Below are 5,700 nucleotides of genomic sequence, written 5' to 3'. Positions count from 1 at the left end.
ACACGCGTGAACGCGAATTTATCATTCCACGTTGTCGTATCTTTCTTTTTTTTTTTTTTTTCTCTTTTTCACTTCACCTGTTACCGGACTAGATCTGTCGTTTCTCTGTTGGTCTCGTCTGTGGTTCTCCATCCCGACTTCCTTCTTCCGCGTTGCAGTTCCCCTGACCTCTGTCTCGTGGTCGGTCTTCGAAAGACTCTTTTTAGGTCTTCTAGGTAGATTGAGACGGGTGATTTTACAAGTGCTTCGCGATGGTTTTGTTGCTTGGTCGCGAGATAGAGGATTGAAGAGAAAGAGAGAGAGAGAGAAAGATATTTTTATTAATTGACTCTCTTAAGTGGACTTGGTTGGGCTCGTCGCAATTGTAAATTACATGTTGATGCTCTCGTTCGAAGATTTAATGCAATTCTCTGATATTTCCAGTGTGGAACGGATTAAAAATAAGTCGTTTACCAATTTGGCACGAATTAAAAATATACTGCATCTATTAAAATTGAAGTTGAAAGTCCACTTAAGACTTTGACTTTTTAATCGGGCTAGGTTGGATTTAAACCTAGATGTAATTCGTATGTCGATACTGCAATCATTTTTCATAATTAATCAGTCTTAGAATTAGAAAAATCAATTTTTTTAGAGGAAAAATTTATAGAATAAATTCTCTTCTTTTATTTTCTTTAAATTTTCGACAATAGATGTGGTTTTCTATCTTTGGTACTATTAATTATTTTGGTCGATGACAAGCAATTTTTATCTTGATTTTTTAATTAGTTCAATTATTTGCTAAAGTAATTATCAGTTTAATTATTTTATATGTATACATGTTGTATACTTGTGATAACGTGCACAAAATCAATAGTAAATTAAAAAAATCGATTATCGATCAAGTGCATCTAATAAATTATATTCCTCTCTGTTCTCTAAACGAACAATCAAAGTTAATTTTCCGGTTTGGAAAGCATTCTCGACTCCCATTTCTGTTTTCAAAGTCTCTCGATCCCGAATTAAAAAGAAAATTAGAAAAGAAAGCTCGAAGCTTTCAGATTAAAGGCCAATACAAATGTCAAAACATCCTCTTTTAACTTCTGTGAAATCTTCTCAATTTTTCATTCACATTTCCCGAAAATTCCTGAATGAAGATGGTGGATCGTGCAAGCCTTTATCACGCGTTTAAATTCGAATGAAAATAAGTGAGAATTTTTTTTTTTTTGCAACGTCGAAACGGTCGGAATCATCGATCGACGCCGGCAATGACCTAGGCCATTTTTTCCCCCGGTGTTCTCCCCGAAAGGATGAAGTAATCAATGGCTTCCACTCGTAAAAGGTGAAGCACGTTTCCATAAATGTTTTTCACTGCCAGTGGCACGCGCGACGTGTCGTGTAGATCGGCCATTTACGAGACGCACGTATTAGCCTGCTCTGACGGGGCACCATGTACCTATTCACCTGATAACTAGAAAGAAAGTGGACGAAACGGAGTGACTACTTTTCCTACCAGATAGGACATCTTTTTTCTACGTTTTGCATAGTAATTAGTAAACAGCGAATTTTTATGCACAATTGTATTTTTTTGAATTAAAGCATAGCAACTTTGTTCGGTAGAAAATTGTTTCACGTGTTTCGAGGAGGCATTGTAAATATTTTGGATGATTTATACGCTTTTGTATACTTTTGAATTTTCTATAAATGCATAAAAATCCGCAGTAAATTAGTTAATTGTAACTAAGTCGGTTAATTACATGTAGACATATTTGTTTTTATCGATTCTTAAGTGATGTCGTTGGGTCACAGATGATTACAATAATCTCTACCGCGAGAAAGTAGTTTAATTTTATTCAAACGGGATTCAATCGAATCAAAAATTTCAGAAACAAGCATGTACTTTTTACTGCTTCGAATATTCGACGAAGAAATACTTTCGAAGAAATTACTATACTGATACGAGAACAATTTTTGTTCTTTGTTCTTGCATAAAATGTTTACGTAATAAATTACATAAAAGGATTTATTAAGAAATTTTCAAACAAGTTAGCCTAGAATCTTGTTTCTCTACGAGTAAAAAAAACTTTGATTCTATCGAATTCGATAAATAATCCAATATAAGTGGAATTTTATAATATATTGAATAATCTAAAATAAAACAGGATAAATAATAGAAAATAAAATGAAGCCTTTAATGGGAATTCTACATAGAATAGAAAATTTGATTTGCGTTGATTAACAATTAAAAAATTTCTTAATAATAATAATGTAGCTGAATGAGTTGTCGTTGATTTTGAAATCGTCTAGAAAATTCTCAAGATAAGAGAGGAGCGTCTGCTGAAGAATTTGGGGCATTGTGGAATGGATTCTTGGGTCTGGTTTGATGGAAATTTCAACGTCATGCGATCCGTGCATTAGGGAATAGTTCAGGGCAACGTTTACGCCAACCCTCGGGGCTGATTTTCGAGGCCCAGAACGAAAACTGTTGGCTGCGATTCGGTTTCGAGACACGCAAGGCGACGATAATGACCGTTCGAAAGATTGAGTTATTACTTAACTCGTAACATTGTTTCACTCAAAAATTTACATTGCAACATTGTGATCCATTATTTTTGAATTCCATAGAGAATATCGCGAGATATGATAGACAGTAGTAATAATAAACAACAATAATATAAATTTCGTAATTTAATATAATCGTATTGTACAACGATGAGAAAAATCGTTTCCTTGTTTCCATTTCATTTTTGTCGTTCAAACTTCTTAATAACGCGATCGAATTTTAAACAGTCATTGAAATATTTAATTGGATTTAAATGTATTACAGTTTGTAACACAGGATCATGCAAAATTCAATTTTTTTTTTTTTTTTTTGTATTGCATAAATTAAAAGTTAAAACGAAGACGTTTCATTGAGAATCAAAAAAAATTGATATGTTCTTACTTCGCAGTGAACTTGTTATCAAGATTACGAGTGTAATTTGTAATAGCTTTTTGACAGGATCGGTCAGCATCTCAGTGTGCTTTCGAAAAGAAATTTTCGCGAACACACTTCGTTTATTCACATTTTGTTCAATGTACAACGTTGCATGTCGTAATAATTGCAAAGAATTTAATTCGAGGTGGTAAAAACTTTTCGAATCAGTTGAATAAAAACTCGACGAATGTAAATAATTCCACGGGTATACAGAGCTGCAAAACGTAACCTCGGAAACCGACGGGAGCAAAATTAGCAAACGTCGTGAGAAAAAGGACGAACTAGCTGTTCCCGATAGGAACGAAAGTAGAACGCAGAAGCGAGAAAAACGAGAGTCATTAAGATCGAGAAACCAAAAAGGCCAAGGGGAAGGGGGCTGCTCACGAGTTCGAGTGGGGTTTCGTCACGATTTCCGTTTTCAAAACGTGTAACCGGTGCCCGGCCCTCTAATGACCGAAGCAGCTTCGCCATGGTAATTCCCCGGTTAAGAAGCGACTGCCGTCGACTGTCTCGGGTCCCATGACGCCTTGCCTCCGCTCGTTAATGGAACGGGCAACGACTTTCACCTATGCGTGATCCGGTCTTGTTGCACTGGCCTTTTATTACTTCTTCATTGGAATTGGCGATCGGCTCGACACACACACACACACACACACACAAACGGTGTTCCTTGTGTCGCTACAGGTGGTTAACAACGAAGGTTTCGCGAAGAAACCGATGGATTGAAAGAAAGGGCTGCGTTTATATCGAATTGGGGTTGACGATGGTTCGTCATTTTGATATTTGCTTTCCCGTTTGATAAATGCAATTGGTAGATCGATCTGTCAGATTTTATCTGTCGCACGTTAATTTATTCATCGAATACTATTGATATTTTGTATTATTGTTATTATAGATAATTGTGTAAAATATGACAATTATAGAATCTTGTTAATTACGTATAAATTCTTATTACAATTCTTGCCGTTGTATCTTATTGTTAGATGATATTTGGTATTTAACAGTTAGCTTCAAAGCAGATGTAACGAGCGCTTTGATATTGGTATGCTGAGTCGGTAGATTGTTAATGTTAATATTGGAACGTTTATGTAAATTTGTAATTTTACGAGCGCAAAAAAAAAAATAGTAATTATATAGGGATTCATCTGCTGGAAGTTACTAATATTACTTATTAGATTATTAATAAATTATGAATGCTAGAAACTATTTGTAGATCATGAGTCTTAGCTACTAATTAGTAAAACGCGCTTTTTTATGCAAATTGTCGTTCCTTTCGGAATTTACTCTCGATTGATTCATTTTTATTTCTGATTATCAAATTATCGGATTCAATCGCGGTAAACTTCCCCGTCAGCTTAATTGGAAATTAATACTGTTTAATTGTTGTTTAAAAATATATCTATATTCCTAAAGAATGTTATTAATCGGTTGAATATAATTAGAAACAGTCAGCCATAGCTGTAGTGAAATTAAATGTACATCGTACACTGTAATCGCTCAATTATGCAAACGACCAATGCCTCATTAATTCTCGGTAATTAGATATTAATATCCTCCTACTTATTTTCTTGAACTTTGATCATCAAAAACTTTTCTGTTTCTTGCGAGTTAAAGGAATACCGGAAGAATTTCGAGAGAAAAAAAGGGGGAAAGAGCCACTGTAGTCGATATTATCATTATCGATTGTCAATTGCTGATTTCTCAAAAGTCGAGTAATTTTTCAATCTTCTACTCATTATTTTCATGTATCGATTTTTTCTCCTTCAAAATACTACCAAAAAATTTAAAAATTTCGTACTATAATGATTATTTCAGGAAATCACCGTGTCAGGAATAGAATTCACACAATACTCTTATTTGTTGTCAAACACTAGTCTTAAATTCTTTTTCTTAACCCTTTCAGTGTTCAAAAATTAATTAGAGATTCAGCGTTTGATAGAGCGTAGACAATCAGTAAGTAATAAAATAATTACTTATTAGAGATTCAATGACATATTGAAATAAATAAATATATCGAAATGTATGTATATTCTTAATTTGTCGTTCGATGCTAAATTTTCGTACTCTTGACAATTTCAAACGCTCAGAGGGAAGATTATATTTAGAGGGAAAAAAAAAAAAAAAAAAAAAAAAAAAACGAGAAAATGAACTCGATAAGAAAATTTCTTTTAGTACCTGTCAGTGAGAAGTGTCTCGTGATGCTTGATTGAAAGATTACTTGATTCAGTGATTCTTAAAGATCGACCGCGGTGATTCTGTTCGTTCCTCTCCGGAGGAAATGAGAAAGTTCGGACAGTGGCGCGTAAACGACTCGTAAATCATCGACCCGTGAATCTGTCGTTGGGTGTCGACGAACGATGGAGAGGAACTCCGAGGCAAATTTAAGGAGCTCGTTTCCTCCCTTTGGGAAGGGCTCGTTTTCGCGGATATGTTTCTGCAAAGCGACGTGTAAATCGAGTCGTTGCTCATCGACGAGCTGCCGCTGCCGTCGCGATATAAAATCCAGCAACGACGTCGTAAAACTCGAAGGCTCGGACGGTAAAATCTCTGGAAAAGCCATCAAACTGAAGCAACGGCGAAGCTTACGGGGAGGTGCAGGGGAATGGGAGAACTCGAGTTTCAAGGGAAATGGGAGGGAGAAGACCGTAAAAACACCTGAACTACCGATCACTCGAGCCAGACGATCACCAGACGGTCCGTCTACTCGAGAAAAAAATCTTCCTTCCCTTCCACAACTCTGAGAA

Source organism: Frieseomelitta varia, unplaced genomic scaffold (assembly GCF_011392965.1).
Source record: "Frieseomelitta varia isolate USP_RPSP 00005682 unplaced genomic scaffold, Fvar_1.2 scaffold_846, whole genome shotgun sequence".
Classification (NCBI taxonomy): Eukaryota; Metazoa; Arthropoda; class Insecta; order Hymenoptera; family Apidae; genus Frieseomelitta; species Frieseomelitta varia.
The sequence above is the reverse complement of the archived record's forward strand: the minus strand, read 5'-3'. Positions refer to the sequence as shown.